This window comes from Opisthocomus hoazin, chromosome 6, assembly GCF_030867145.1.
Source record: "Opisthocomus hoazin isolate bOpiHoa1 chromosome 6, bOpiHoa1.hap1, whole genome shotgun sequence".
Lineage (NCBI taxonomy): Eukaryota > Metazoa > Chordata > Aves > Opisthocomiformes > Opisthocomidae > Opisthocomus > Opisthocomus hoazin.
In genome coordinates this window covers 44,133,704-44,154,482 of record NC_134419.1, presented here as the reverse complement: position 1 = coordinate 44,154,482, position 20,779 = coordinate 44,133,704, and the positions used below count along the sequence as shown (strand labels likewise).

Sequence of the window (20,779 nt, the reverse complement as noted above, 5' to 3'; positions counted from 1 at the left end):
TTTACCAATGCCAATACCGGCAAGCAGTTCCTCTGGAAACAGGCTGTGGGTATTTTTAAAGCTGTCTGTAGCTGTCTAGATTGGGTAAATACTCTAAGTATACTCCCTACTAAACTACTGCCAGAAATTAACAAAATGACTTTTTTTTTAAACAGCAGTTCAAAAACCTCACAGCTATAGAAACAGCTATAGATTTTTCATGCCACGTAACAAGTTAATTTTTCAATAATCCAAGTTTTGCTCATTTCCATCTGATGGAGCAGTAGGTGAGGCAGCACTGCTGCTTTCTGCAATTACTGGATTATGCTATGCTTGCCTCTAAATCAGACGTCAGACTATAGGTTGCTAGGATCCTCAACCAACAGCAGCGCTGGGCACAGTCATTACAGCTAAACAATCAGTAGCTAGTTAAAAATATAAAGCACTTCGTTTTAAAGGATGCTTCGGCTCCATTACGATACTGAGGTTCTCTTCAAGGATCTTCTCCCACTTGCACTGACGTTCAAGGCTCTTGCCACTTGCAAGGACTGAGGTGGTACAATGTTATGAAAGAGCAACCTTTACACCAGGAAAGGAAAACCTCTCTTGCACTGGTTAGGTTCACCTAAATCAAAGGAGGAGATTTTTTCATTCAGCTTGTTCATAAAGCTGCAAACATCTTCCCATGTTATCTTCGTGCTAAGTTTCCAACACTAGAAAGCATTTCATCCAGAACACTGCTGCAATACAAAAAGGGGGTATTTTTAAATCATCAAGGTACATCAGGTATCAGAACCTACAATTTCTTACATTCCCAATATGCTCAGGTCCAGATTTGACGCTGATGTCTAGGCTGCTGCTCCCCAGTGACCAGTTACTAACAGCTGCCTACTGGTGCCGCTTTTCTACATCCACAAAAACCTCCTTCCAAATTCGGATGTAATCACAGAAAGCCTCAGATTAGAGTCTTGGATGCTCACCCTCACTTCAAAGTCAGAGGTTGCTAGACCAGCAAAAGCATCAGGGCAGAGAAAGTCAGGCGGGACAGCCCAAACCAATTTCACCGCCAACTGAACGCACTGGTCTGACTGCCCGAGTTGGACACAGCCATCCCACACCTCCTCCTGCCTACAGATCTGGGCTGGTGACCGTCCCAGAGGACGAGGAGCACGGACGTCTTCACAGCTATCCCACACACCCTCCTGCCTGCAGATCTGGGCAGGTGGCCGTCCCAGAGGACGAGGAGCACGGACTTCTTCACAGCCATCCCACACCTCCTCCTGCCTGCAGATCTGGGCAGGTGGCCGTCCCAGAGGACAAGGAGCACAGATGTCTTCACGGGAAACTACACAGCTCACACCGTGACCCTTGGTCCATCATCTAAGCCATGCACTTCAGGACCGCTCTCACGTTAAGCATTAACTCAAAGCAGTTCAGCTGTGTTGCCGAGTAGCCAGTCAAATATTTACACGTTTTTCAGAAGGTGCTACATTAACCTCATCCTTTCAGTATACAGACAAGGTCCAAGATTTCGTATTCTTATTTGCATACCCAGAAGTTACACTTCTGAAGCTTTGAGACTCGCAACACAAAGTTGTTAGAAAGAAAAATCCAAACAGGAAAACTAAAAGGGACTCGATGCATACTGTAGACAAAACATTGGCACCACATACAGTGCTGGCAAGTAGAGCAGCATGCTGTGTTCCTAAGGGGGACGGCGAGTAAAATCCGGCTCCTAGAGCTGGTGATTGCAACCTCACCTGAACAGCAGCGTTCCCTTTGTCAGGCTCCTCTCGAGGTCATTTTATGGTAAAGACAAAAATTGCCAGCGTGCTTTCAAGGATCTCAACAGCTTTTCCCCCTGCCATTCTCATCAGCCTTTTGAGAGGTTCCTTCTATAGCAGCATTCTCCATTTCAGGGATTCAACCTTTCAACTGAAGCATGCGAGATCACTTATACTCTTGAACCGGTGGAGCTGCCAGCCTCCCCTTTGTTGCAAAGGGATTTACACTTGAATGGCGGTGGGAAGCGCAGTTTTCTAAGGAAAGGCTGGTGGGGGAAGACAATTTACTTGCCAGCATCCCATCCTCAAATCACACCATCTACCAGCTCAACGTCTCCAAGTCCACAGAACTACAGTCACCTTCTTGCATCACTCTTTGGCGAGGAGTTTGCTGTGAGGTGACTTTTATGAACAAATTGCTAATTTGAGTTTACTTTAAAAAGTATCTTTATACATAGTCATAAGTGCAGTTAATTTCAAGCCTCAATGCGGACATTTATGCTAATTTAATTTAGCCCAAAGTAAATGATTTCATCATTCCACAAAGCTTCCCTCTTTATACATGACCGTTCATTCACTTAATCTATGACTTTTTAGGTATTTCCCATTACAGCCCCGCATTGCCCTGCACATCGTAGCACGTCTGACGGCTTCTACAGCTTTTCAGAGGAACTGCTGCGCAACACCACAACGGCACAGACGCGCTGCTGAGAGCAGAAGATCATTCCAACAAGAGTAAGCAAGCCTGCTCCGGTTTAATAGCCGGTGACATGCCATCTCTGCTCCCCGTGCGCTTCTGTTCCTAAATTGCAAATTGGTAGATAACTACTGATTGGGTTGGGGCTGTGTGAGCAGTTACCAGGCGGTATCACATTGCTGCCTTGCAAAGGGCACCACTCTCTCGCAAATCCACACAGGGTTTTTGCTTGCTGGCTTGCGGTGTATGCATAAAGCCTGTTCTCTCCAAAGGGAAACAACGGCATTCGAAGTATGAAAGCTGGCAAATGCCGGTCTCCGGCACAGAGAAAGATCTGCAAAGGAACATTTCTTCTTCCGTTTCTAAAATGTTCTACCTGCTTCTGATCTGATTCGATCTCCTGCATTCTGAACTGGCCACGCGCAGAAACACGCAGAGCGCACGGCCTGCAGCGTGCAGCAAGAAAAAGGCTAGCGCGCTCCAAAGCTGGTGGCAAACCACAGTCCTCATAAAAACCACATGTGCCAGAGACCAAATATTTTGCATTTTGCTTACTGCTAATAAAGCTGCTTCACTTCATTAAAAGCAGCTTATCATTTTATCTACTCCGTCTGATTAATTAACCTCCGGTTAAAATGAATGAGCACTTCACTTGAGGATTCTATTAACGTGACACCAGTGAACCACCACTCGCACGCTTCCATCTTTTCCCCTTTATTCTCCATTCTCCCTACACCAACAGGGTCTTATTAGGCCATTCGGACTGACACCCCCAGTACCCTTCCAGCACACCACAAACGCTTTTAGAGAGGCGAGGAAGGAAAGTGCCCACAGTCCAAAACTCCTCCAAGGCTCAACTTCGCTGCTAGAATATACAGATGGATATCATCTACTTCTCCCTGTAATTACGATCACAAGCTTGGAAAGAAACAGCATGGAAAGAGCAGCGAGCCAGGGAAATACACTGGGTTGCCGGGATCAGGGGGAAAACAACAGTATCATTAACACAAACTCATTTGTCTTTCCATAATAAAATAATTTTAAATACGAAGCACAAACAGCAATCAGTTCCATCAAAAACCTGACTTTCTTAGAGAGTAAAGAACTTTCTCCCAAGCCAAATGCCATGTGCTGTATATGAATAAAGACAGCTTCTGCTACAGTATATGCCTACAGACTTCACAGTTGCATATTACCGCCAAAAAATCTCAATTTCCAGCAGCAAAAAACGTATGTTACCATTCTTTAGCCAAGCATCTTGAAGACTGAAATGTATCATAGCTGCTCATTTTGCAGGCAAACAGTGTTTCACTTCATATACCCAATTTTCATCTCTATTCAATTGATCTTAAGAACGTCACAAATACCTAAAGGTGTTTGGGAAGTAAAACAGTAAAACCAACCCAAAAACTGCACAAACCACCCACCTTCCCTTTTTCTTCCTTTATATTCCTTGTCAAGTTAAGCATCCGTTCTTTTGCAACAATGCCCACAGAGAGGACACAGAGATCATAGTTCATAGTTTGAGGGAGGAGTGGGGGAGAAGTTGTTGAGGGGAAGTGGAAATAAAAGTTCCTGGGTCACCCTAACATTTAGATTAAATCTCTGTTGAATCAGGGTAAATCATAGGGAGAATATCACCAAAGTGACTATGAACTTTGTATTTATGTTACAAGCAATTCAAGATGCCTCTTTCAAGAGAGGAGAGCGTTAAGGTTATGAACTATAGAGTCTAGGCAGAAGCCTGGAATTCACAGTGCAGCCAGACAAGGCTGTACATGGGCAGGCACCAAAGGAAGGTCTGGTTTACATCACACAGCAGGGCAGTAAGTGACCATGAGTCACTGATGCACTTCACCTGGCTTTTAAAGGCCATCAGCACTCGATCAAACATGTTTCAGACCACATGTTACAAAGCACTTCCCAGGACAAATTTACCCAGTCAGTTCAAATCTGCACAGAATATTCTAGGCAAAATTTCTTTACAAAACAAGGCTTCCCACAGGATCAAACACCTTATTGTCCTCCAGCTGACAAGATGCTAGCGCAGCTCTCTACTGTAATGCTCAGGCTCACTGCACCGGAGTCTTCCCACGGGGTAAGCCCACAAGGGATGAGGCTGGATCGGCGATACTGGCACCACCACCCAGTCCTCCCAGTGCCCCAGGCAGCACCACGTGTTGTAGACCTCAAACCACGCGTATACCAGACACAGTGGAAGAGACAGAAACAAAACCGGGAAACGTGGTTTTGAGACATCAGCTCATGATTTCGGGTTCATACTTCAAAATACTTGTTTCAGGGAAGAAAAATTCTGCTGGTTTGGTTTTTATTATTGATCTGAATGGGCAAATTGTTGAAATATGTAAGAAATTCACAAGTATTTTTGCATAGCTGAAGGATGGAGCAGTACACACCCAGATGGGTCGTTCCCTAACAGAAGAGAACAGTCATCACTCGTACGGAAATCAGGTAACAAACCAGGTCTTTTTCCATCGCTAACTTCAATGACAACATTCAAATCTGATTTGGGCCTTCCAGCTTGCTTTCTGAGGGTCTAACAAGTAATACAAGCAAAAGCAAAATACCAAAACCTGCCACCTACACTCATACCCGTGCGCTACACTTTGTTCCTCTCAGTCACTAATTATGGATCAGAACCACAGGCTTTTTCCAAAAACTCTTTCCTGCAGACTGTCAGTTCGTACTCCCACTCAAGCCAGAGCTCCTCCTGGCAGGCCTGCAAAGCTCCAGAGAGAGTAACAAGGCACCTCAATGCTCAGGGCAATTCACACACCAGGAGTAACAGTGGGCAGACATCTGCCCTCCAGAAGCATCCCTCCAACCCCCAGCAGCGGATGCAAAGAGGAGCTGACCAGTGACCCAACCGCAGTCCATTGGGATGGTGGAGCAGGGAAGAAGAGGAGGCCCCAGCACAAGGAAACACGCCACTCCACGTAGGACTTGCTCCTAAATAAGCAAACTCAGTTTTCTGTTCAGAAGTAGGTCTGTACACCTCAAACACAAAGATCACGAGGAGTACCGAGAACTTCACCGCACTAAGGACAACTAAGGCAGGCAGACCATAACTGCTGACGCTGGAGGAAAGCCAAGCAACTCGGAGCGAGCTCTGCAAACGCTAAAGAACTGAAGGGTTTTAACCAGCGACAAAAAAATGGTGATTGCCATAGCTACACCACATGGGGAAGACAATACCTTGGAGCCCTCCATACAGATACAAATGCCCCCAGGCAAGCCCTCCCAATCTTTTCACCACCTCTCCCCGCAAACCCTATTCACTTCATGGGACCTGGGAAGTCTGCCCCCTGAAAAGGGCTGACTCAGGCAACTGAAAGGATAAGAAAGTTAAAAAAACAAAAAAACACCACAGCTCTTGGTACCATTGTAACATAGCTTCTTGTGCCTAGATACGCCAGATTTTTAACCCACTTCTTAATACTTCTCAGACCTCGTATAAGAAAGAATCCAAGAACAAGCTAATTTCAACTTCGAATTCCCCATTTTCTGTGTGTTTGTGTTGTTTAAGACAATCTTTTGAGGGTACAAAATAAGCATCCAGCTTTCAGATTTTTTGGTAATTTTTATTTTTTTAAACATGCTACATAGTAAACAGGTTCTAAACACACAAATGACCTGAAAGATGCACTGCTGGGATGGAAATTCTTTTTCTTCTCCAATAAAATTTTTTGAGATTTAAATCTTCTCCACATCAGAATAAAAAATTAAAACCTGTAACCTTCATGAAATGAAAATCAGAGAAGTATCAAAGGTTTCATTAAAAAGCCAGAGAGCACAGGCTCATTGTTAACACAAATTTGAGTACTTCAAGGCCTTAGGCAGTGGTAAAGTCCTGATTTAAACTGGGAGATGGTTAAGGCTTTGCAAACTGAGGACTCTGGAAGAACCTGTCATCCTCTCAGAAGGTGCAATATACCTTTGACAGACAATTTATTTTACTGAATACAGTCCCTGAGTGAGAAATCCTAACCCCAAACTTATCTCAAAGGATTTGGGGGCGGGGGGGGAATCCAATACTTGAAACAAACACCTTGTTGAAATGCTCTACGAAGGCTCAAGAGCTATGAACTTGATTTATATATGAAAAGAGAAATACAAATAAACAGGGTAAGCTTCCCATTGACAAGTAAGTTATTACAGGCACACTGCTTAACATCCACCCTGTCACCCACCTGAAATGTTAGCTCACAGCAGTATCAGCTGTCCTTTAGCGACCATTCAGGTTGACACAAATGAGAGAGAGGAAAACAGTGGGAAATAATGAGTGAAATAAAAGTTCTTCCAAAAATCAGGGCAAAATCATCATTCTAGATGCACGAAGAAACACAGCGTCTGAAACAATCTGAACAGAGTTACAACTGCTCTTTCAAGGAACAAAAAATAAGAAAATTACCTTTGCCTAAATGTAGTTAGAGGAAACAGGGGAGGAAAGCATAGCATTAAAGGAGCAAACAAAACACAGCTGTGGACCACTAGCCTGATCTTCTGTTGAGTGGTCCCTGCCCTGCCTCTCCCCTCCTTTCCATCTCCCTTCCACATTCCCAGCCTGGGAAGGGGAATATGCTTCCCCATCCTCCACCCTTCCCAAACCTGCTCTAGTCCCAAGACACAGGGCAGATTTCTTTTTGCTTTGGTTCTCTATCTAATTTTAATTTCACTATCACATCTAGCCTCTCCTCCCAAAGCTTTTCACCCTGAGGAACACAGTCTGCATGACTGCATTTGATAATACAGACTCCGCTGCTTAAATACCACACATTTGCAGACAGTTAAAGCATGTTTTACAGAGGTACCATAAAGGAGTTCAGCAACGCAGATTTCCTGGGTGTGCAAGTCGCTGCGGTGGCTGGAAAAGGCCCCTGTCCAACACGGGGACAGCTTCCCTCTCCTCGCGAGGATGGGAAGGAGCCCAGAGACAGGGTGGTTTCGTGCTGGAGCCGTTCCCAAATGTGGCTTCGGAGGGATGGTCCATCTGACATGTTGCAACTCGGGAAGCATTGGCAGGAGAAGGCGGAGGGGAGCAGCAGGCAGGGAATCCCCTCCAAATTCCCAGTGCCATGCTAGAGGGGCAAACCGATGCATCCAGCCAGAGAGAAACAGCAGCGGGCTGTGCGCAGCCTCTTGGCTGACCCTACGAACCGAGCAGAGGCACTTGGCATGTGCAGAGCTGCACATCCCTGCCTAAGACAGAATCACAGAATGGTAGGGGTTGGAAGGGACCTCTGTGGGTCACCCAGTCCAAACCCCCCTGCCAAAGCAGGGTCACCCACAGCAGGCTGCACAGGACCGCATCCAGGAAGGTCTTGAATATCTCCAGAGAAGGAGACTCCACAACCTCCCTGGGCAGCCTGTTCCAGGGCTCCGTCACCCTCAGAGGGAAGTTCTTCCTCACGTTCAGCTGGAACTTCCTCTGCTTCAGTTTGTGCCCATTGCCCCTTGTCCCGCCGCTGGGCACCACTGAAAAGAGTTTGGCCCCATCCTCCTGACACCCACCCTTCAGATATAAGCATATATTAGGTCCCCTCGCAGCCTTCTCCAGGTCGAACAAGCCCAGCTCCCTCAGCCTGCTTGGAGGGAGATAATGACAATAACTGATGGCCACGATCCTGCAAAACAGCTTGCAAAGCTTGTGCTTCCCTCAGTCCCCCAGCCCAGGGAGTTTGAAGGCATTCAGAAACCGTACAAAAACTCGGCTGGAGCTACGGATCTTAACAGCGGCTTTCCTCCACACCTGCAACTCAGCCAAGCCTCCCATGTCTCCGTGTGCCCCAAACTTCTGCGTTTCAAAGGAATTTTACAGAGCCTTCCCTTGTCTGGGAGAAAACAGGTTCAGAGGCCACAGGGCAGCTTCGGCAGGCTCCTCCTCTCAGCACGCCACAGCGTCAGCAGCGGAGGCAAGGCCTGCCTGCTACAGCGCAGGCAGCTGCGTTATTTTGTCTGGCACCAAGGGGAAAAGCTATCATCCATTTTCAAGTTAGATGCAGGGAATCAGCTGGGGACCGGCGATTGCCATTTTTGAAGTGCAAGAAGAGTGTAGCCAGCCTTGCCATAGTAACAAAGATTAGCGGCCTGGAGTCTGACACTCCTCCTGCATTAAAAGATAGGAGACAAAGCGATAGACAGGTAATTACATAGCAGGAGCCCTGGGGAATTGCAGACTCCTCGAGAACCCTTTAGCTGGTCTGTACGTTTCTCCTTGTCTCTGCTTCAGCTGAAGGTCTCCAAGAAACATTTGCCCATTAGGTCATTAGCTTTATTGCAGAAGGCAGCCAGGCAGCTGGTAGCGGCCATTTCAATAAAGACTTAGCTTGCCCCTGCACCATCAAGAATGAGATAGAGAATGAGAAAGAGAACGTCCCAAGGCACACTACCCGTCTGCAGCTTAGCCTTGATAAGTTCGTGCACTTAGTCAGTCTGAGGGGTTTGACAAATGAACTCTGACAAATCTCACTGGGGCAATTTAAGACATTACTGCATCACACTGTCTTCCCAAACCCTCCACAAAGGTTAGCACCACAGAGCAAATCTGGCAGAACAATTTATATTGGCCTCCCCAATTCAGAGCCTAGCAAGTTAGCATAAACCCCTTCTCAGAGCTGGTTAAGACATCAGCTGTGAACTGGAACGGCTGAGGTCTAGACAGCAGATATTGCCTCCACTACAAGGAGCATTAACATCTGTCAAAGATGGAATTGGAAATGACATCTCAAAGCACTGCAGCCAGTTCCCAAGCAAACACAAATCTAAACATTGAGTTTTGGTACTAAAATATATATGTCATTTGTATAGCAAGTTGACTTGAGCTTAACCATGCAGCTCAGGATGCTCCACAAATCACAGCACTAATTTTTTTGTACTTTATATATCCCAACACATAAATTGAATGTCTTGAAGTGCAAGACAGACATAGATTACATGCGGATCACATCACCAGAAAACTACAGAATTCAATTGCTTAGAAGTATTACAAAAAAGGCACTGCATTTGAACTCTTACCCACCACATTTTGCACTTCTACCCAAAACTTTAAAAAGTCTGTAAAGGTGAAGAATTGCCATCTGTTTCCAACTCTTCCCAAAACACACCACTCGGAGCTAGAGCTGGGGCTCCAGTTGGTCCCCATCTTATCTGTCAGTGGCACAACCAGCCATGAAACCATGCAGCACCCCAGAAAAGACAATCAGGTTAAAAAAAATAATCACACACACCTAAACAACCAAAAATCTATATTCATCTGATTAGATGTACATGTACGATAATAATAAAAGAAGTACTTTTTGAAACACAATTCTTCAGCTCAGCTTCTCCAGACCTAACTCATTGTCTTCTCATCTAAGCTGATACTTGGACAAAGATTTAGTTAATCAGTCTGCAGTACAACAGTTACATAATTTTTGTCTCTTGAAGCATTCAAAATGCATCTTGTCTTCTAGTTTTTCCCAAGGGACTGTATCCTGTACATAGAAGTAGAGCGAGAAGCCCACAAAGCTTCTGTTTGCATCACACTGTTAGAAGGGCAATTCACTTTAACCAGCAGATTTGCCTAAACTCTATGTAGACAAGCTTCTTCTAACATCACCCTCCTTTTCCAGAAGGAGCTGAGCAGGCAAGACACCTCGAAAAGCAAATAACAATTACCTCTTACCTTTCTGAAGAGGCCGCTGCCAATTAGCACATTCCTGGAGCTTCTAATTCAGGCAAGAAGGAAGGGGGGGGGGGGGGGAAGAAGGGGGGGGGCAGGGAGCCGTTTTCTTCCCTCAGCACAACAGTATTTCCTAAGGGGTGGGGAAAAAAAAGAAAAAGAAGAAACAAATCAGTATTAGCTTTTATTATTTTTTGAAGAGGCTACAGATTATAATCCTTTGGAAGAGCTACTATGCCTCTCCTTCTCCAGTTCCGAAATACCAACTTCAGCTGCCCTGTATTTTCTCCTTCTATCATCATCTTATCAAAATATGGAACACAAAGCTCATGTCATCCACAACTAAGAAAAACAAAGATGGATTCACATCAAAACAGGATAAAGTCCCATACCAGAATGGGATAAAGTCCCATTCAAAAATATTCTTGAGTACCCATTCTATTAAGCAAATACGCTTCAGCCAAGCTCACGCCCACTTCTAAAAATTCAAATAAGCCACATTCACTATCAAAAATTGTTGGCAAAAGGCAAATTCCAACATGCATACTGAACATACAGGTATGTACTGACATTCAAGTGCTTATGTACTGTTCCCTGAAAGGATCATGCCTAGAATTATGAGGTATATGCAACTAATCATAACATCTATTTCTTTTTAAGACAGTACTCTTTCTTAAGAGAATCTGCTTTCTTAAGGCAACCTACTCCAGCTATATCGAATCTATCAGTAAGAGGAAAAAAAATAATAAGTACCATAATGAAGGGAAAAGGAACCAAAAAGCCTTTCTGTCACTAAAGGTACCATTCAGAAATTCAGCTTCACTCCCATAAAACCGTAATCCTTTACCTCAGACCACCTCTCTCTCTGCCCTACTCCTAACATGAATTCGAAGAGACTTAGAGACATCCAGATTTAATGGGCCCCTCCCTACCTCCAGTACCTGCCTCTGATGAAAGGCAGGAAAATGAAGTGGAAAATTATTTTAAAGGGTGCATGTAAGACATTAACATATTTGAGGAAGTGGCAATCAAGGTTTTCCACGGGGAATGAGCAAAGGGAAACACGTCCAGTCTGTTCTCCATCACGTTTTGTTGGCTTCTATTCATACAGAAAAACTCTACCCTTTTCTGTCCCATGGAAAATCTGAACCCAAGTTGTCAAAATAAAGATAAAAGTCTACACTACCTTGCAGTTGACCACACGCCTCTATCATCCCTCAGAAAGATAATTATCCCGTCTGCTAACTGCATACGGATCCTAGTCTCCCGAAAGAGATTTTATACCAGGGGCCCCAACAGATAGGAAACGGCACAAAAGGCAGCACTCCCATCACAGCATCTCCCTCAAAGCCAACCGCGTCCCTTCAATTCTAAATGGCCACAGTTCCTGCATTTCTCTAGGGGACAAAAGCTCTCTCCTCCTCTCTCCTCCTGTCAGGAAGACTTAAAGCTGCAAGAATAATTCTGTCCAGACTCCCCTCTAGATAGGCAATGATTTAAAGAATTCATGAAGTAACAGTGGCAGTGTAAATAAGCAATGAAAAACTAAATAAAGATCACAGAAAACACTACACAGAAAATGTGCACTAAGGAGAGAAAGAACAAGATGGGTGATTCAAAAACCTCTTCTGCCTTGTTACATTCACCCATAAACAGGCCTAGCAATCATCTGACAACGTGAAAGAATGCGTCCCGATGCAGAAACGTACCTGCTCGAAAACCTGCCTCCCCAACCCGTTCCCCAACGGCAAACCTTCCAACACTGCTAACTCCACCGTCTCCACGCCTTGCACCCCTCGGCCGCATTTCTGCTGTCTGTCAGATTTCAGCCCTCTCATACTAATCGATGCAAAGCAACTTAAGCCAACACCTGGAGTACTCCAATTGTTACACTTTTTAATTTAAAAAGAGGGAAGCGGTGCTACAGCCCTCGCTTCGGGGACGGGAAAAGCAGCGACCCTCAGCGAATCGCTCCAGACATGTGTACATCCCGAGGCTACGCGCTAATCAATGCCTACTGAGCAGCTCAGCACAGGCCGGGTTGCAAAATAAAAGGAGGGAAAAACAAAAAATTGTAACCCCCTCTCAACCACACACTACTTTCGTATCCCTCAGTCACATACATTATTTGATTTTCTTGTTCATTATTAAATCAAAAGGATGCTTTAAACAGCATTTTTCTCCCTGCTAAGAGAACCCCCCCTTCATATGTCAGGCGAAGTCTGCTAATAACCAATACACTGGTTACATCTCAAATGCTTAAAAATTTTACAATTTTAAATTTAATTACAATTTTAATAAAATTACTTTCATACTCTTACTGGTAGGAGAACTAGTTTAAAGCAGACGTATAAGATCTAGAGGAAGCATATTTTTAATCCAACATAAAATCAAGAGGTGGCAAAAAAGACGACTAAGTGCAAAAAAAATAAAGTTTATTACCAACATTCTCAGGGAGAGAGAAATCTGTGTAAGTGCCACTTAGGGATGTAGCTTTGACTCAACATCATTTGCCCCAAAGAACACGAGATTGTTCTGGTCTCAAATCCTCACGCAAGAAAAGGAAATAAAATGAAATTAAATAACGCATTACCCAAAAGTCAAATTCTACATGGAGAAACGTATGGTACTGAAAGACTTCACTAAATATCTAGCAGGGCCAGAGATAATTTGTATAAGAAAAATGTCAAAATGTTTTGGGTATACAGCCACTAGAGCAAGGAAACAAACAGAAAACTGGGAAACACTGTATCGAAACCCAACAAACCACTGACATTAACATCAGATAAATGAAGAGGCATATGTTAAGACAAACACCTTCAGATGGTGCGAGTCAACTTCTGCAGTGGAGTTAGCCGAGTTGCTTTACTATATCAAGCTTCATAAAAATCATCCTCAATTCCACCAGCTAGAGCTGGGTTTTCGTTATGCCTCACACCATGTGCGCTGATTCTGGACAGTACCTGAGCTGATGATTGAAACCCGGACCAGGGATTCCGAAATGTGATCTTGACTAAAAATTAACCCTTCTTTCTGGAGGATCAGTGCCAGATTTCTTCCCCCAGCTGCACAACAAAAACAGTTTTTTTTCCAGGTGTTACCCAAATCCAACCCCAGTTAAACGCGAAGATTCTGCACGATGTCTGCCAGGATTCTAGTTCATAATTTAATAGACCCAGATGCTTTTTTTAAGTTCAGAAAATTAACAGTTTTGTGAAAGTAACTCCCCTCCCTTCCAGTCAGCACCAAGGGACTGGGCAAAGAGCTTGCTCACCTCGCCCTGCCTGACCCCTGCCAGGAGCCCCGTCAGCCCTTTGGGGAGCTACTCTGTCAGCGGGAGCCTCCATTACACACAACCCACCTGGGAGATTTTCTAGTTTATCGGATTTTCTAGCTCTCTGGCGTTTATTGCTTCCATTACAACAAGAACTAGAGAAAGGATCTGGATCAGAGCACTGCTGTAACAGCCCCTTCCCCAAACCGTGTTCACAACACAAAGCAACGCAGGGTTTGAAGGGGAGGAGCACACCATTACCACCTCACACAATTTACAGCAGCAACAAAAAAGTGCTCTCAAGGTTCTTCAGCCCATGTTTAAGGAACAGCTGCTTTTTCTCGGGTGAATTATACCCACACTCAGTGTGAGCTAACAGAAACGGGTCAAGTTGCTATCATAGTAAAAAACTGTTTTCATTTTTTTCTGTTTGTTTTTCAACCTCTTGATCTAGGAGACATAGTAAAATAAGTATTCCATGAAACTATCAAGGAAAGAAGTAATCTCAGTTTCTCATTGTAAAAAAACAAACAAGCAAGCTAAAAAGAGAAAAATCAAAATACCAACTCTTAACCACCATGATGAAACAGAAAAAAAGACCTTTTTCCAGGATATATTTTTGTACAGCCCGTAGTTAAAATGTTTCTTGGAACAGCAACACAAGTCTCTCTCACATACCTTACTGAAATATATTGGGTTGTAGACTCTGCCACCAACAGCAGGTGTTTCGGGCACCCTCCCTTAACTCTCATCAGGGCAGGACCCCAAACCCCATGTTTTGAAGCCAGGAACCTCACCTCCTCCTGCAGCAGGCTCCTTCTCCAATCTATTTTCTAATACCTACAGTTTGGACAGAGTCAGTATGAAATGAAACTCGCATACAACACTGTGCTTCCCTACAGTAACATGAAGAGAACAAGCCAGAAATTAACAAATTCTTATTCAGTTTAGTACCAATTAAAAGCATACCCCTATTATCTATGTATATATGTGTGTGTGCAAACACGTATGTGGCTGTATACACAGAACAGGGTAAGCACTTCCACCACAAACACCTGTACTGGAGGTATTTGTGAAGAAATAATCTTCTTAAAACATAAACACTATTTTCCCAGAACCCTGTCTGCACAAAGTCAGGAAGCTCTTCTCAAGTATCTGTTACAAATAGCCGAGAAAGTTATCAGAATATTGTTGCAGAAGCACAGGCAAAGGATAAAAACACTGTAAGAGTGAATCAAAACACAGATCTCCTAAATAAATTTTACTTTGATTTGCCCAGGTCTTAGTGAACTCACAGGATCTACCCATCAATAGATGTCTAAATATCAGACTCTATGCTTCAGTTACATGAAATATAGTCCCTAAACAAGAAGCAAAATTTTTATTAATTTCAACCACCTTTACTCAAATGGCAAACGTGTTATACATCTTTATTTAGAGGTGTTTACAAAATTCATTTCTGCAGCTTAGATGTTATACCTATCTGTATTTCCCCATCATCTGCTTTCTTTGGATCCTGAAAAAAACTGTTCCCAAAATGACATTTGTCCATGCGAAAATCTACGTTTACAGAAGCATTAGTCATATGCACGCATTTAGATAACATGCTTATTAAAACACACCAATCTATGCATGACATTTACTTACCAGTCTAACTGCAATGACCATCAATAATGAAAAAAAGATTTAATCTTCTCTTCACCACCAAAAAAGGCACGTACTTAGCACAAGTAAGATTTTAGACCCCATATTTTATATGCTAAGCCTTGAGGAACAAACCCAGTGCACCCAAGCACGGTGAAAGATGCTGATCAATTAAAAAATTTTGTCCCTTCCCAAGAAACAGGCAGCAAACATTCTTGAAAAGGTTTATTTCTCCCTTTTAAGCTAGATCTAGAAGGAAGCAATTCTCTCTCTAAAAGCCATGCTCCTTAGCCTTCCCCACGCGACTTGGGTGAGAGGATGCTGACAAACCAGCCAAAACACCAGTGCTGTTGGGAAACTCGGGACCTAGGACGCAAGCGACAGGAAAGCCAGGCGCCTGGCCACGTCCTGGAGAGCAGCACCCTCCCGGGGCTTGGCTCCTGCGTGCCGCTGCCAGCGAGCCACACGCTGACGTGACTCCCGACAGCTTCTCGGCCAGCTCAGCCACTGCTCTCTGCAGGGCAAGGGTGGGCACCCGGCTCCACACAACCACCCCAAGGACATGGTGGGTGCGGAGGGGGCACACAGAAACATTTCTTTTGCAAGATCTATCTCCATCTTACAAGCCTGATTTCACATTTTTCTCTCTTATTTTTAATTAAAAAGAGGGCACACTTCATGGTGGAAATCTGTATTTTTTGAAGCTTGAACCATTTAGCCTATTAAACCCGAGTCTGTAATACGGGTGTTATTTCTTAAAAACATACAGTAAATGCATTAAATTATTGATAGTCATTAAACAGGAAAAAAATTTAAACAGCTCTCAGCTTTTATCAATCATTCATGCAGTTTCCACTTGCGCATCTCACTGGGTTGCTATCGTATCACAGAGCAAAGAGTACAAATCCTGAAGGCATGAATTCATTTTCTCTTGACGCAGAGTAAAAATATTCTTGGCAGCAGGAGAGAGGCTAAAACACGAAGCAGAATGTTTGAAAGGAGCCTTCTGTCTTCTGCAGTAAACAGGTAGCAACACGAGGGAGCAGGAATTTTAGGGACTGAGGCCCATCCGCTTCCCCTCATCGCCTGGAAGGGCCAGCAACAACGTCGTCAATCACGTCCAACACCCAGCAGCCAAAAGCAGTCATGGCCACCCCGATGGTGTTTACAAATTTGATCTCTATTTAAAATATATCTTAATTCAGTGCCATATGGGGGGGAAAAAAAGGAGCACTGAGGTCAAGAGTAAAGCACCCAGCAACTTGAGCAAGGCGAAGATTTCACCCCAAGCTGCTTGCCAGCTAGTGAGCCAGCAAAACAGACAAAGTGCAGAAAACCCCAACCGTCAGACTGACAGCCTCAGCTCAGAAAAATGACAGCAACTGAGACAGGCTCTTGAAGCTCTTGTGAACCTTTACTGGGGCAAATTCTGACTAGACCTAATGTTTTTATCAGCTCTGAATGACTCACCTCAATATGGGGAATCTGGGGACAGATGCCCACTGGTGGCACCTTGCCTGGCTGTGATATGCTGGCTACCAGTAAAGGGAAGCAAAATCCCATTTTTTGTCCTTTGTATGCACAGACTGAAGACCTGTCTTGCAAATCTGCTCTCTCAACTTTCAACTCCTGATATGCTATCGAAATGTACTAGTTTAAAAAGCAGCAAAGAGGGAATACAATCTTCAGGGACAAGCCAGATATGACTGCAGCACGGAAGGACCCACCTGACCTACCTCTAAAGCAAGTACCGGAGGTGACCCATAGCCATAAAACCATCAACATGCAACACAGAGACACCAGCTCTGGCTAGACATTCAGCCAGTGAAACCTTAGCCCTGCAGCAGCCCTTCCACTGGAACCCAAATTAATTTGTTTTAAACTACCTTGCATCTGTTTAAATGAGCTGTAATAATAGCTCTGGAGCACGGTGCAGACACATCCACAGCCAAACACGACGCCGAGGACTGCTTGAGAGGCACATGCCCACACCCGGAGCCCGCTGAGAAAGTACTGGCAGGAAAATCTCCTCAACCAAATTGTTCCACTCCCTGGGATGACAAATTCCTTCAAAGAACATTTCTGTTCACGCAGAAAAAAACTGAATATTAAAGATTTAGGAAAAAAGTACAGAAAGAATCTTTGTCTGCTCCCAAAATCTAAGTCCTATGGAGGTTTCGGGCGTTTTTTTCCTGAAAATGATTCAAGAATGAACTGAGCCGAGCAACTAGATAACGCCAAATGTTGATACAAAAGTAGCCAGGAAAAGCTGCTGTCACTGGAAAACATTTTCTAGCCTGATTGTTTACAGACAACTATGTTATAAAATACAAAGATATTTATTTCCAACCATCATTAGTGCAAATCTACAGCATGTAAAAAAAAAAAATCATTTAAGACTTGCTTATGTCTCATTATACTGAGTCCCAAGGAGGGTAATATATTAATTACAGTAATACAAAAGCTCTTACATCATTGAACTGATTTCATGATATATCAACAAAGTAATTCACAATCAGTTTCTGTGCAATATTAATCCTTAACTGTATGCAGAAGTAAGAGTAATATTACACCTGTATTATTAAGGCAACACCCAACCACTACCAGCTGTCACACTGCTCCAGGAACCAGCATCAACCACAGGGAGAAGATGCTGCCCTGTCCTTCAGGCCAGCAGCAGCGGGCTAACTGGGCTGACGGCAGAGCCAGGGGGAATGGGAACTGGGGCACTGACACCAGCGCCTGGGACCGGCTCCCCGGCTGCCTGCACGCAGCCACCGCCGCAGCTGAACGAAGACCAGGCTGAGCAGCCAGCTACGCCAGGGCTGACATTCCCTGCCTGCGCCATCAGCCTCCGGGGGGAGGCAAGGAAAAGGCTCTGCTTTGGTTTGGGCTCTTCATTCCTCAAGATACACGCATGGAAAGCCCACGGAGTTCTGACACTGTTTTTGAGCACCTCCTTGGAGAATGTGCTGGAAATTATTTTCTTTTTTTGTCTGAAAGCTTTAATTACTTGTAACACATCCTTCTTGCCGAGCTTTTTTTTTTAAACTACTTGTTCTTTTTTTTTTAATACCAGTCAAGTTCACATCTCTTCCGCACCCCCCACCAAGAACGCACATTTGGAGAAGCTACAATTGCTATTAAATTTTGCCTAGCCTGTAAAGCATGTTAGCTTTCCAATAAATTATCTGGAATTTTTATCATGACACCTCAACCTGGATTTCTAGCTAAGAGATGTGGTGGGAGTGTACAGCTCCCTAGCATTCCCCCCTCCTAACCGAAAGCAAGGCTTGTACGAGAAGGCATGACCAAAGGCTGCAACACAAACTTTCTCCGACCCCCAAACGTCAGTCTCATGACCACTGCAGCTGCATCTAATGGAAAGCAGCTCGGAACTAGTTGTTCAAGCCTTTCAAATTCTCATCAGTGTTGGTAAGGGATACGTTATTACAGAAGAGAGATGCATCTTCTAGTATAGTATTGCATGTTTAACCCAATCATCACAGATCCACACGTAAGGTTTAACTATGACTTCTCGTAGTTTCAGAGACAGGACCTTTCTGTACTAGAGGTTTGGGTCTTACACAGCAGTATCTGTGCATCTACACCACCCGCCCCCCTTTAGTTTTATAAACTGATTCTATGATAAAAGTCACTTAAAATAACAAAGCCAAACAACTGTCTAACCACCACTAATACGAGCTTTCAAACAGGTTTCCATTTCATAAATCATTCTGGTGATCTAGTTTCGCACAACCCCAGGGAAAGCTGCATGCATAACAGAAAAGTCATTATCAATACGCAGAGATCATTTGGCAACCATACCGCTACTCGTAAAGACTTGTGCAGTGGCACTGCGATTTCCACGCACTGCAGAGGCAGCACAGACGAGCTGTTTAAAACCAATGGATTAGCTCTAGGTTTGCAAAATCAGCAAAGTCAAGCAGTTCTGCTCCAGGTGCTCAGCCACGCACCTCTCCCTGACCCAGCGCGTGTTGGGCACCAGGAAGAGCGTTAGCACTGCGCACTAACTTGCTTCTTTAGCTAGGAAAGCAATTTCAACCATTTTCAGAAGATTTGCTAATGATCCCAAGGGTCTAGCAAGTTCAGAGACCTCAAAAGTGGAAACCATTCATCTATTAGTTGATCTTTGTTCATGCGCCACGTTCAAAGATGGTGCTAGGAATATCATTTTCTACACTACCTACATATTTTCAGGTATTTATTATGTTAATGTTTCATATTATTTCATAATAATAACCTACATTTTAAATACTTCTGATATGTTCTTTGCACCTTAAAAAAAAAATGAATTCTCTTGTTCTGTCCACCAGTTCTGATGTTTCTTTCCTTTGTGATGGGCTTCTCCTGTCAGTGGTCAATGGCTGAGGCTCTGAATCCTCCCAGAGGAGGAGGAGAAAAAATAAATAAATAAATAATCAGTGAGCCATGATCTGGGTGCACATATATACTTGGTTGTATTTCCCACCTCTAGCACACTGGCTGGTCCTGAAGCTCAGATGGTCACATACAGCTCTTGATCAGTACTATTCCTCTGGAAATTCATTCAAGAGCTAATTTCTCATTACAAGAAATTCAGCCTCAGGAATTTAATCAGAAACCACAGCAGAGGGCAAACTGACTGTCTCCAGAGGACCCTTTACAAGGATCATCTTCCGACTAAAACTCTTACTGCTGACAGTTCTGCTATTCCTAACACAAAAGTATAGCTGCACTATACGGATGCCTGATACAACATGATGCAATTCATGACTTCCAGTATATACTCCTCCAGCCCCAAGTTCAGAGGCTTTTCCGCAGCTCCTATTTCCCATATGAATTACTTCCTCCTCAAATAAAAGAGCTTGAAATACCTCCAAATAGAACAGGAGTAAGCTGAGTGAGAAGTATTTAGTAACTGGTTATCTCAAGTTATCAACTAAAACAAGTATTTTGGCAATAATTACAGCTATAGCTAATTTGAAACACACAATAGGTAACAAACCGCCTTTCAGCCAGCGGCTGCCAGTCTGCAAGCAGCACCATGGTCGGAATCACTTGGCTTCCCTGGGCTTTGTACCGGACAATCAGCAGAAACAAGGTTTACATGGCTGATCCTGCATCTCCCATTTGGTTCATCCTTACTTGCACACGCCGGCAGTAATCTCTTACCAGTATCGGCTGGAGTTTATACTCTAAGAATTCCAGTTAACACAGACCAGAACCACTGCATTTCTCTGAAACTTGCACACAAAAACCCTGGCTCTTTCCCATGGTGTCACCTGCTCCCGCAGTCAGCATCCCGACGTACCCGTCACGCATCCCACACTACTGCAGATGTCCTGAGCAGGCCGGGCAGGGACAGTTGATGGTTTTGTCACCAACACCTCAGACACCGGTTCAGAATACAGAATTAAAAACCTGCATTAGCTACAGGTGCTCTGTTTATGTTGTCTGTGTGTCAGGAGAGTTGAATCAGTGGTAGAGAGTTTTTAGATAGAAAGACATGGGAAAATCTTTCAACACTACCTTTGTGATTTAGAAGGCCAAGTCTCATTGTGTCTGACTCATTCAGATCTATCAAAAAGCTGTTCCTGGTCTTTTGTTGTTATTCGAGTAGGTGTAACTACAAACTATTACCCTAAAAGTTATGCACAAATATCACTTGTCAATAGTACTTTAAGAAGCAGAAAAAAAGGTGCAATTTTTACCAGTTG

The 20,779-nt window shown here is 44.0% G+C and overlaps 1 protein-coding gene across 5 annotated transcripts in view; it reads right to left on the bottom strand.

Moving 5' to 3' along the window:
* ZMIZ1 (zinc finger MIZ-type containing 1) overlaps positions 1-20,779 on the bottom strand; it is a 363,339-nt gene that overhangs the window by 302,277 nt on the left and 40,283 nt on the right. For all 5 annotated transcript variants that reach the window (XR_012764244.1, XM_075422954.1, XM_075422952.1 and 2 more), the window contains exon 2: positions 10,145-10,274. The gene's annotated coding sequence lies outside the window, so the exon portion shown is untranslated. The remainder of the gene's footprint in view (positions 1-10,144; positions 10,275-20,779) is intronic.